This window comes from Diachasmimorpha longicaudata, chromosome 8, assembly GCF_034640455.1.
Source record: "Diachasmimorpha longicaudata isolate KC_UGA_2023 chromosome 8, iyDiaLong2, whole genome shotgun sequence".
In the NCBI taxonomy this organism is placed as follows: domain Eukaryota; kingdom Metazoa; phylum Arthropoda; class Insecta; order Hymenoptera; family Braconidae; genus Diachasmimorpha; species Diachasmimorpha longicaudata.
This window is the reverse complement of record NC_087232.1, coordinates 3731292-3744658: the sequence shown is the minus strand read 5'-3', so window position 1 is coordinate 3744658 and position 13367 is coordinate 3731292. Positions and strand designations below refer to the sequence as shown.

General features: G+C 37.9%; 1 protein-coding gene across 1 annotated transcript in view; it reads left to right on the top strand.

Annotated features, from left to right (window-relative positions):
* The first annotated feature begins 8117 nt into the window (after window positions 1–8117).
* The window catches only part of LOC135165205 (lachesin-like), a 58883-nt gene continuing 53633 nt past the window's right edge, over window positions 8118–13367 (top strand). Inside the window, exon 1 of the mRNA XM_064126287.1 lies at window positions 8118–8377. The gene's annotated coding sequence lies outside the window, so the exon portion shown is untranslated. The remainder of the gene's footprint in view (window positions 8378–13367) is intronic.

Genomic DNA, 13367 nt, shown 5'->3' with positions numbered 1-13367 from the left:
CAAACTATTCGCCGGTTCTTCGGTAGTTGAATTATTCACGTTAAGGTATCCTCTTATACTTTCGTAAAGTGTATATTGCGAAAGGCTTGACCCAAGGTTCTGGGAGAAAATTCCTTGAAATTTCAGTCTGAAGATTTAATCTCAACCGTTAAGTTATATCATCTCGTGGAAGTCCGTTGATGAAAATTACTTCCCTTTCAGATTGCTTTATAATTTAATGGAGAATCATTTGATTCAGCGTTGAAATCGATTTCATTGTTTACTCCTTCTTGTTTGTCCCCATTGGCATCAAAGTGCTCGCTCATCATTGTTTGCTTTCATTCAACCCTCGGTCTCATCGACATTTTCTGTCAACTAAATATGAGACGAAGAAGAAAGGACCAAGAAAAGGGCGGGGAGCAATGTATTAGAATTGTGTAACGGAAGAGGGTTGGTGGGATGTAGAGAGATAGGGACATTGCTGGGGCGGATACGCGAACGGGAACGGCTGTGTTTGTCGAGTTAAGTGACACTAATTGAAAGTTTTCACGGGAGCGTATCGATTAGGGTAGTTAGTTAGTGATCAATAGCTCTGAGGAAGTGGACGAACGGATGGACAATAATTTTAGAATGGAATTGTTGGCCAACGGAGTGTGAAGTGTTATTGCACTTATTTATCAAATGACTCGATGAATCCATAACGACCAATTTGTTGTTAAATTAGCCTTTCATTCGATAAACTTATATATTAACATCTAAATTTATTTTTCACTTGGAAAATATTTTTATCGTGAGAATAAGTTATGTAGATGGAGAGAAATTTTTTGGAAAAATTACGTATTTCTTTCGTGATCTGTCAGTCAAAATAAAATTCAGTTTTTTCATTGAACGTTCCATCCTTTTTTTTTTTAATTAATTTTTATCTACATTCCAATAACAATTCAAGATTTATATGAAAGATCTCGTGTGGACATCATGAGCCCATAAAATCACATCAACCGACAAATTGTGGCACCCCATTAAAAGGGTAATTGCCGTAAGGTAAGTACAGTCAGAAGGAAAAAATAGAAGAAAAAGTTGAAGTAAAAAAGGGAGGGACAAAGGAGTTTTAATTTCAGGTACTAATTTTTCAAATAACTCCTCGGTTTACTCAAGTTAATCCTTGCTATTCTGTAAGACGTCACACTCACAGCAAGCGTTCTTTCAAAATTGGCATTCAATCCTCCTCTCAAAATCCAGAAGAAAGGATTGAGCAGACGAGGAGGACCGGCAGTATCCTGCACGTGACTTCCCGCGGTATCAGCAACACAATGTAACAAGAATCCGGAATCTGCTCAACTCGCAACAGTCAGACCCCTCCTCTTAGAGTAGCAGAATAGTCAGACACTGTTATTTTACTTCCCTCCTCTGATTTTTTTCCTTCGTCCATTTGTTTTTTTTTTCACTTGTTTCACTCGCTTTAGTCCTCGTGGAGTTGTAAAATCACGAGGTCCTGGGGTACAATAGAAGTCACCGTGGAAAATTGCAGTGGCAAAAGAACGACAGGAAAAGACGGCGGACAACAGAGGTATACTCCACACGTAATGTCCGCACCAACACAAGAGGATTTCCCTTTTTTCTTTTCTTTCTCGTTTGAACTCATGTTCTCATATCAGACCAAAGAGATGTCCAGTACAGGGGACATCAGATATGTTAACCTATCTGCCAGGATTCTACGGAAGTTCTGGAATTTATTAATTTTTTTCCCTTCCAAATACATATCTCCGGATATTTGAAATATAATTTTTCCATTCCAAGGGAATTGAAACGACCAATGGGACTGTGAGGAAAAAGTTTTTGCAATTTCCATTGGATTCAAGATTTTCTAATTTATTACAAAAAAAAATAATGCTACGCTGCATGAAGAAAAAAATACTTTCCTGCTTGTTTAGTCGTCATTATTACTTCGAGGAAATGAAAAAACTAGAGTTTGTTTTTCTTTTCAGGAGCTGATGGAAACACCCTGCTATTCACTAATATCCCCGTGGGAAATAATCAGCATTTTTCACTCAATAGGAAATCAGACGACAGAAGTGGAGAAGAGAAAGAACTTGAGATAATGAAGACTTAGATCTAACACAGAGTAGTGAAAAAAAAATGTAGCTAAAGGGAAAGCTGCTTCAATTTTCTGTAAAACTGATACTCTCGAAACCCACCCTTTATCAAACCTCCACAAGGCCGTCGCAGCCAAAACCGAAAAATGAACGAGTGAAAAGGAAAGAAAAATACTTGTGGGAGAAGTAATCTCCGGGCAATTTCACGATCTCCACCTAATAAAATTGGTACTCCAGTTTTGAGTTTAGTCTTCAATATATAGTTTTTACAAGTGGGAGTTTTGGAAGACGTAGTAGAAGGATGAACCAAAAAGTTTTCAAGCCGCAAGTGAGAGTCACAAGTTCAGTTAGAGGGGGAGGAAGATGGAACGAAAACATGAAAAATGAATCAAATAAGATGGGGGAAAACACATTTGTGGTGAGAAGGAGGAGAACCATTCAAGGGGGATTCGATTATTTGTGTCGTCGATAAACGTTCGAGGGAGGAGCTGTGGCACTCGTGAAATTACCGGAAATGAGTAGCGAGTATATAGATAAAAAAGGGTTTAAAAATTTTCAACTTTATGATAAAAATTTGATGAGATGGATTATTGAACTTATCACGAGATATTTTCATGTAGATAAAAATCACGTGGACTTATAAGACGAAGAACAGATGTTCAAAAGATCATTTTAATTGTAATATCTAATTGATCGATTTTGTTGAATCCTGTGAACAACAGGAAATTTCCAACTGGGGAAATCTCGAGTCGACATTTCTAGCCCTTTCTAGCCCTCGATACTCTCCTTTAGTTTTCGTTTGGGCCTCAGAGTTGATTTCGACCTCAAATACGAGGATTGAATGAGTCCTTAACCGATTCTCATAGCCTCACATCTACAATAAACATAAATTATGATAAAATTGTATTGTAAATGAAGAAACAGAATAAATAAACAAGACAATAAATCATCAGAAGTTCATTTAAACGAGACGTGAAAAAAAAATTTTCTTTCCACTCAAACTATATCAAGTAGTCACTTTTCATTGTTTCACCTTGCCCCATCGATCCATTTTGCCCCACTATTTCCTGCTATAGTCACGACTGGTGAGGCTAAATTGAGGAAAATCCAGATAATAAAGTTTGAGACCAACGAGGGCCCCTTGAGGGCCAATCGATTACCTCGCTGAGTTTTTTTGAGGCCCAAAAATTAATCGAGGTCTTCTTTCGATGTCCAGACCTCACAAGATCCTCACGGGCCTCTCGTTGGACGTGAGTTTGAGATCCAATCGAAGACAAACATGTCGACTCGGCATACAATGGGCCCATGCGAAAGGAATACATATCCACAAAATGCTAGACCAATAAATTTTTTTTTCTCCCGAAAGGTGCGGCGAGAGAAACGAGAAAAGTTGAATGTGACTGGAGATAGAATAAGAGAAATAGACTATGCAGATAGAGGAGAGACTGAACCGTGTAGTAGTTGCCGGATCTGCAATGCCCGCAACTTGTCCCTCGGGGCCTACCCCCCAACGACTGTATTCTGATAGTAATATTAAACTTGTCCGATGCTTCAGGGGGTTACTAACACATACCTAAACATCAGTTCACTGTGTCATGTCCCTGCTTCGTGTTTCTCTCAATAAGCCGCGACCATTTCGCTTTCCACACACTACGCTATCCTGAGCAACTAATCTCGAAACTGCAATATTAACTGACACAAAGGCATCCTTTTCCATTCGTCAATAGTAATGTGTATCACATGTTATGAATTTTTTCGTTCATGAACCTTTGGATGGTTTTGTACATCTGACTTTTCACTCGCGGTTTTTACCATTGAAAATCACAGGTGACCTGTGATTCCAGGAGTAAATAGTTTTCTGTAATGAGGAGCATGACATTGTCGTTCATTTAGTGAGCGGAACTGAAACTCATTAAAAAAAATAGAATTTTTTTAAATGTTTAATTACATGTTTTTCGATGAAGAGCAATTTTGTGTATCGTCAGGATAAAATTTCTCTAACCTCAAATAAAATTTCCCCACCGCTTCAAAATATTCAGAAATTACTTTCCAGACTCATTGTTCGAACTAATTACTATATAAAAATAAAATAAATTGAGAAATATTACGGTGTAAAATAATATTTGCATCGGAAATTTCGCCGGAAGTTCAAAACAGGACATTTCAAGTCTCGCCGCGGAAAAAAATTGGGCCGAAGGGGAGGATGGCAAGCACGTGGTGGAGGGTAGAATGCTTTCCACGGTGTCTCCAAGGGTATTTTTCCAGACGCTGATCCTGGAAAACGGGAATGGTGTTTTTTCAGGCGTCAGTCTGAAAAAAAATCTTCTTGCGGCGAACAAAAATTACGTTGCATGTCGTCACATGATAGTTTCCACGCATTAATTTCAAGTGCATGCAAACCCATCGAATCACACGTATATCCATCAGCTTTGAATCCATTATATCCCAAGGGCAATCGGTGAAATCCAAAGTGTAAAAATAACGAGCGTTGAGAAAGCCAAGTAGAGAGTACATATAAATAAACGGACAGCGGTTGGTATTGCCCCGGAGCATCTCGACGTCTATCGCCCGCCAATATCAAACGTAAATTGAAATAGTCACGATATTTCAACGGCAAAATGATATATATACTGTTACATATATATCATTGTATATGACCCTTCATGGGTGGAGATAGACCGGGGTATGAGAGGGATTTATACCCCCACGATGTAATGAAAAGGTGGAATAGAGTTTCGTGCGATTTCTTCTTGCCAACAGAATCGACAATGTTTTTTGTGTTTCTCTTCGACAATGAAATTTCTTGGTTCCATCAGTCCTGTCCAAATTCAATTTCTTTGTTTCTACAGCCGACAATCCTTTCAATTTTTTATTTTCTCCTCAGCCAATTGCTTTTCCATTCATTTTTGTACTCTTGGATACGTTGACTTTCCCAAAACCCGACAATAGTAACGAAAAATCAATGAAAATAGAAACAATGGCAATTAGTTGATAGCAGAAAGCCCGCGACTTTTCAAGAAATATAACTCAAATTTGGGGGACGGAAGCAACACCCGCTGAGTCTGGTTTTAGAGCGGTGAAAAAAAAGGGAGCTGGGACACTGGGATATCGCTTATTCCCCCTGAGGGTAGCGTGTTGGCCTAATTACGGGCTTCCACACAGTTTCTCCCATCTTTTACTCCTATTAGTTTTTTCTTTTTTCTGTCTTCTTTTTTTCTTTTTTTTTTCACTCTTTCACATCGGTATCAAACCCGGGTACTCGTGGCTTAACGAGCGTTTGAATTATTCCTACTGACTAATTACTTGTGTACAGGTAGTTCAGAGCATATGGGGGAAATCTTTTCGATTTAAAACGTGAGAAAATCAGGGGAAACATTTATTGTCCAGGAGGATCAGCTGTAGCTGTTAACTACCTGCTGCTGCAGAGAGATAATTTTCTGAATGTAAACGTTAAGTTTTTGGGGAAATTTAGTAATTCTTTAATTCATTTATAATTCTTGGGAAAATAATTTTATGGAAATTACAGGAACTTGGGTTGTGGTTGTGAAGAAATGGGTTTGAATTTTTGGGGGACAATTTTTATCAATTTTCAATAACAAGTTAGATAGTTAGTCTAGAAGATGTTGGAATAAGATCAGACCAATAAATCAAACATGAGATTTTTGGTTAACGAACCAAAAAATCAGTCGCGAGATTTTTTGGTCGTCAAATACATTTTTCTTGTGGGTTCGGATCTTCTTTTATGTCATACTCCAATGCAGCTAATTCGCCGATTTTCAACTCCAATCAGTGTCTTGATAATGAAAAAATGCGAGAGGCTCATGCGTTAAATCACAACTTTTTACCCCAACTTTCGAAAAATGAGATACTTTCATTAGTCGTTCAACATTAGAGTGAATATTAGCCATGCATGGTCGTCTATATTTTGCCAGTTGAAAGTTTGACAGTGTAAAAACAGAGAACTCCGTGTGGAGGGCTCTCTCCACCGGAACTCTGGTGTACGATTTTTTGCTAATAGAAAGACAAATAACCGGACTTATGTAGCGCACCGTGGGGATGAGCAGGGGATTGCCGGACGCATTCTCCTCTGGTCAGTTTTGTCCTTCTTTGTGGTGTACATTTATCAACGAACGTTGGTATGAGGTAACAAACAAACATGCCTGAACGAGCATGAATTCTACTTTTCTCATGAGAAAAAGTATATCAATAACCAGGAATAAAAAAAAAAATACGTAAAATAATGGGAAAACAAAATTGTAACCAGACGTGAATCAGTTCCTGTTGCTATCAGCAAAACAGCTATTTGATAAAATGACGGGAAATTGTCAGGAGGTATTTCACAATATCGGCAACCTTCAACTCCACCTCTCGTCGCACCGTTGGAAAAATACGCTTCAAAAAGAGTACCGGAAAAGCCAGACATTGGTTGTTCCCTCATTCGTGTGTGTGCTGAGGCTTTTCGTGTCAAGTTGCTGCTAGTCGAGGATGGAATCCCAAAATTGGAGAAATTTTTGAATTTCAATGATTTTTTTACTTCCGAATGAGTACATTCTATTTGTCCATTGCAAAATATAGAATTTTGGAGGCCAAAATGATAAAATTTGGCTGCAGTAGCTCGAATGTGCTACGTTCAGATCAGATCTCCATGATCATATCATGTGAGTGATGACAACAATTATTTTAATAAATATAACTGCAATGGACAATATCAATCTTATTGTGAAATTTATTATATCGTTTGTTACTGAAAATTTTCATCTCGAGATCAATAGTCAGGGACAGGGCTAATGTTGATTGACATTGAACACTTTGACAATAGTCAAAGAATCAAGGAGTTCAATTTGTCGATTTAGAAATCATTATACACAGCTAATTTAGCAGAAAATTGTTAATTTATTAAAGAAAGTCTATTTCATATGTTGTAGTAAAAGTCTCGATTAAGTTGTCATCGGTATAAAGGTACGAGACGAACAAAGCTTTGGCTTTGTAATTTAATAATTTTCACCTAATTACGGAGAACTTTGAGTATCTTTATTTGCACCACTTTTCGCTGAAAGTAAGTTGCGACGAAGCAAGTGCACGAATTATTTTTTTTGTATTGCAATTGAGGAAGCCTATCGATTTTGGTGCCGATAGGATCAATGATCCTTGGTACGAAGGATAGGCCCTTGACCGGAGGACAAGCGCCCCCCAACGGCTCAACGTCAGTGGCAGTTGAGGCTTTTGGCGAGATTGGGCATCAAAAGCGGGCAAGGATTTAGTGTGTAGAGCCTTGATAATATTAATAAAAGGACTATACCTTGGTGTGATTTAAAAAATGAAAATGATGATTTTTTGGGAATAACTGAAGCAAATGAAGAAGCAAATACTTCAAAACCTTTCGTGATGTACCAAATAAATGGGGCCAACGTTGAGCCGGAATTTCACCGTCACATAGTAACATTTCTCTCCAACATTAATAACAAATGCAGTATGAAACAATGAATTTATAACTATCGGCCCAACGTTGGTATTCCTCCTTCACCCATCGTGAATTTATCACTCCAGAAAAAACATCAGATTTCAGATTTTGTAAAAAAAAATAAAAAACTAATAGACCAACTTTGACCCAGTATTGCGCCGACGTTTCGCCATTACTCTACAATTACCTCAAAAAACGAGCCACGACTTCGTCATACGAAAAATCTATTGTCAATTATGGCCTCAATGTTGGCTGACTGTTGGCAACGTCCATTTTCACATAAAAAAAAAACTGCAGCTGCATATCAGATATTCATTATTCCGAAGCGTATTGTAAAAACCCGTAATTTTTTTCATTATAAAATTCTGGTGGAAAAAGTTATGGATTGTTGGGGATAAGTCGACGGCGAAGGTGGGGAGGCGGCTAAAACGACACGAGGAACAAGGGGGAGAGGTCTATCCTTTCTGTGGCCGTGTGCAGAGGGGTAGTGGGAGGATCATTGGAGTCTGCCGGCGCGAGCATTTGAAAGTTCGGTGGAAGGGTGGGGAAGGGGGTGGGAGAATAGCGGCAAACGAGAGGTACAGAGTGAGACAGAGTTTGAGCGTGAAAGCAAGAGGGTGACTGCACAAGGGACCTCGCAATTGTGCTACAGTCGCACCGCGACACTTCCACGGTTCACAATCGTGTCACTCACTGTATTTTTAAACTTAAATTACCATAACACAAGCTCCCCAGCTCAGTTCCAACGATAATTGTAAATAATAAATTGCTCGAAAGAAAAAAAGTGAAGTTGTATAATTTGTGCTAATTCTCACGCGCAACCTCCACGAGAGTGGTTTCTAGGGTAAGTAGATGCTGTTAATTAGCAAAAAAAAAATGAATGATTATTTAATCAAGTGCTATTGTGACAGTTTTTAGTGGCTGGATCACTGCCAGTGTCATTGTTAACCTCTTACTCATCCCTGGCTTCTCCTTTAGAGGTACCTGTTGATGTTTTTCGTGATAAATGAACGTAAGAAAATACCGACTGTCTGAGATTATAAAATATTTCAACGTCTCTCAATCGTTTGAGGAATGTGATCGTGAATAATTCATTGACAATTGAAGGGGTTTTATCTTTCCGATGCTTTCATTCATTTTCACATTCGTGACAACATAAACTCTTCGGGTTTACACGCTCCCGAGCAATTTCAATCGTTGATGGGAAAACTTTTTCACAGCCATCACTAAAGGGAAATATGGTTATTTACCGGCACAAGTGTTGACTCGATTGAAAGGTTTGCAAAACAGTGTTTGACGCGGTGTCGTATGGACTGTCGATGGACAAAAAGGGATGGGAAAAAAAATCCATGAAAAATGATGGATTCCTATCTGTGGATTTGATATTTCCTCGCTTCGGGCAGTTCAAAAAGTCGATTAACTTTGGCTTTTGCGGAATAATGTTTAATGTATCGGTTGGACGATTGCCAATGAATAGGCAATATTTGGATACTACCACGTGGACCTGTTGATAATCTCAGAATTGAGGGATTGAAGATGCTGATGTCACGGGATACGATTCATCAGGGTTTTCCAAATGTCATAATTTTTTCTGCAATATTTAAAAAACTACTCACCAAATTTGAAGTGAAGAAATCCAAACTCTTTAACGCAGGCGTTTTTATTGAAATTTCTTGAATCTCCGGTCATTCTCCATTTTGAAACCCGTTCGGCCCTGAAACAAAATGCAAATTTGAAAAAAATCGGCAACAACTTTTCTGAGTTCTAGATCTAGAGGAAATTCAATTATAATATGGTATTTTCACGATGATTTTGAGAATTCAAACTTTCGCTAAAAAATTAATAATTCTTTAAAATGAAAAACCCAATTTTCCTGAATTTTCCGGATGAATAAGAAATTTTGCAAATACTTCCGTTTGAAATTGAATTCAAACTCACAACACGGTAAATTGATATGAGGCTATGATTAAAGTTTCATGAAATTTCTGCCCGCTTAAGGCCACCTTTCATTTTGATGTATCAAAGTTGCAAGAAGTTAATGGGGTAAATTCGCGATGACGCCTCTAGTTTTTCAGATGTTTTTTGGTGAAAACGGGCTTTGTGTGGGCCGTGAGCTTTATTGCAAAAAGTCAATGCGAACGGCAGATGTTACGTGGTTTCTTGTTCTGTTTTGTACCGATGGAAAAGCCGACGAGGCACGTATGGTCCCCCGAGGGGGCTCTGAAATTTCATTTGGACATGCGAAGGCAGGAGAATCCTACGGTCTTCATGCATCATTATTCCGCGAAATTTGATGACCTATGATGGACTGATATTATTGGCTATCTTCACCCTGATTTCGAGAGAGATCAAAGAAATATAAAGCACTGTTCATGACATTGAAAGATAAGTTGAGAACAATTTGTTAAGTTCATTATTCTTCACGTCAATTGGAGTGGTGAGTGATTAAATCGGACAAGTGTCAAATCGGAAGGGCAAGGGAAGGGCCATCGAATATTGTGCTAGAGAAAGACTTTAATTATTTATGAAGAGGTCCCACACATCTAGAAATTACCCAGAATAGATTTTTTTTTTGTATGAACTATCATCAGCGTGAGACTTAAATTTTTCTGTTGGTGTACGAAGCTTCCATACGGAAGCAAAAGGTTGTCGAAGGGAATTTTATCCAAATGAAACAGTGCAAAATGACTCAAAGATCTCCCGACCCTCGAAATAAAACCTGATTGATTCAATTCGCATTGTTTCCACAGGCAATATTCAACATTCAGAAAGATCCATTTCGCCTCATCCCCTCTCACGTCAAATGTTTTTTCAATGGAGAACAATTCCGAAAGGAAATCGTAGAATCGAAAGGCTCCGTTCTGAAAGGGCCAAGAGGAACAGAATTGACTTATTCCAGGTGGCAGTTGAGAATAGTAATCAGAGAAACTAATGTCATCGTGAAGTGAACGTCACCAAAAGTAGCGGATCGATTTGAGTTGAACCAAAGTTTCTTCATCGTTATATAGACGGGGGAGGGGGAGAGCCGAGTGGAATATCAAAGTCAATAAAGTCTTTCTACTTCGTGAATTAAAATTGTCGATAAAGAGTTATGAACCCGGGAAATCTGCACAATAGTTCTACTCAAGGTGCCTTCGTCAAAAAAAAAATACTTTTGCAGTTACCAAAGTTGCACCTGAATTGTGTTTTATCAGATTAAATTTGTCGGTGAGAGCGGGAATTTGTTGATTGACACAGCTGGTTAAAATCAAAATCTGAATTTAACCGATCTCGGATGAACTCTAGGTGCTTATCACGATGCTGATTATGACAAATAACGATATCACATATGTGTATTGAACTTCTCATTCAATAATGGATTAAAGTAAATCAATCACCCCACCTTTCCCTCACAACAATTTCATTTTCTCCCCAAACTCCATTCCCCATTACATTCAAATGGACAGTAAGTGAAAGAGCTTTAACTCTCGAAAAAAGAGAAGCGAAGAAGATGAGAAGTAGATAATAACGATCGACAGTTTGGCATTAAAAGCATATAGTCAGTCGGAAACAGTTGGGCTGCGTGAGAGATCCATTACTCCATTTTATATATTTTTTCTCTTCTCTTTATTCCGCACCCATATTTTTTGTCATGAAAAAAAAAAAAAAACACACACCGATCATCATCATACCTATCAACGTCAGGCCGAATGAAATGCAAAAATTTATTCCGAGACATTTTGCCCATACTCCACCATTTTTAATACAACATTTTTCATTCACATGTGGCAATTGGATGCAATAAAAAAACATTAAAAAAAGAAAAAACAAAATCACACAAATTTGACTGAGAATAATCGGTCATATACATTTGCCATTTTATATCTTTGCAGTCCCTTTATGGAACAATTTTCAAAAAGCTCGGCACTTTTTTTCCATCCCCCTGAAATTATCTTTTTACGTTCTTTTTACGCACGCGCACGATTCACTCATTCTCGTAACAACCTTTGCAAATACGTTATAAATTGTTCCATATGCACTGTATTAGAGAGCACGGGCTCAATGAGGGGGTGGTCGTTGTGTCGAGGACTGGTCGTGCACGCACCGGGATGCTGTACCGTATTTATTACGATAGGTTTTCACCCGAAAATAGGCGCCGGTCTGAAATTTATTATACTACTCCCTGCAACGGTCTCTGCAGAGGGAGAAGTGAAAAAAAATCCTGGCAGGCCTGTCACCTCCAGTTCTTTATTTTTTTCAATTTTCCTGAATACTTGCTGGTGGTAATTTTTTTATTAAAAAATCAGTGATATTTTTGGGGGAGGTCAGGAGGGCGATTGAAATTCCACAGCGATGATTGTATTGTTTATCAGTGAATAGAGCTATTGTTAGTTCTCAATTGAGAACAGACATACCCAGAATGGGACGTCATTAGAAATTTATTTGACATTTGATCTTTTAAAAAGTTCTTTGAATTAATTTGCATTTTTTTGTCCGATTGGGATGACAAATTTAATGCTTTAAAATACTTGAAAGTATAGCATGACCTCTTGCAAGTTGTTTCTCGATTTTTCATATTTAATGATTATTAAATATTGAAGTAATCACCTACTCACTTCTGGAGACACAATTTTTGGAAAAAATCCACCCCATGCGAAAGCATATCCATCATCTCACTAAAATCATGACGAATCTTGAGAATTATTTCTGTACAAAATTAATCATCGAGGAAACTCCCCAGGGTAATCATCATTTAGTCTGGAAGGGGCTCGAATAAATCACAGTCTCATTTCCCAAATCTAAGTTACAAAATAATCATAATTATCAGCAGGAATCATAAACGAGAATGTTAATCCATCTCTGGATCTCTTCATTCCAATGGACGCCTGAACCGTCGAGTATCCGCTGGACACGAACTTTTCAGCATTCCATGCAACACAATCTATCCGTTTTTTCTTATCAAAAAATCTTTGTGATGAGGATGATAAATTGTGGTTGACAAAGCAACGTAAAATAACTATACCAGAAAAAAAAATATAGTCTTATCGTAGACTGAGTCCCGAAAGGGAAAAATGAAACTGGCGCAGTGTCGCGTTAGTTGAAAAAAGTTGCATGCTTTTAGTACGTATGGGAGGATACAAAATGCTTTTACACGCAAGTTACACGACTTGAACGCGCGTTTGTTTCGCACAAAAGTGCACCCGCCCTTTTTTTCCCCATCCCCCTCACTTCTCTTTATTTCAAGCCTGACGTACCCTTTTTTAGAGTTATAATCCAACTGCAGTCTAACTGCTCAACGAATTCAATTTTTTGTCGGGACAAGTCGCGATGGAATGTGAAATTTTCAGACTCTTTCGAAAGTGGAACGCAACAGTAGCTGTGATAGAAGCAAAATGTTTTCAAATTGAAAAAAAAAAGAGGTTTATTATCAAGCGAAAATTTTTTACTCTCGGTACATGATACTTTACGGGGAATGATTTGAAATATGATAGATTTAGATTGTTTTGTAGAGTACCATGTGGAGAAAAAAATTGTTTAAAAATTACGTGCCTGTTCTGTAATCTGACAGTTGAAATAATATTCGGTAAAAATTAGGGAACAGTTACGCACTTTTTCAGTGAATTTCCAGGAAAAAGTCCGAAAAATGGGTAATTGTTTGGTAATTTTGGCTAAATATTGTTTTGACTGGCAAATTACGGAATAGACACGTAATTTTTGAAGAATTTTTCTTCGTGCATAAAATTTTTTAAAATATGTAAATATGTCTTAATGTCATATAGAACAACAACGAATCAGAATTTCGAAAAATCCATAAAATTAGGTTCTGAACTTATATTGGTGCATTTTTGGGTACT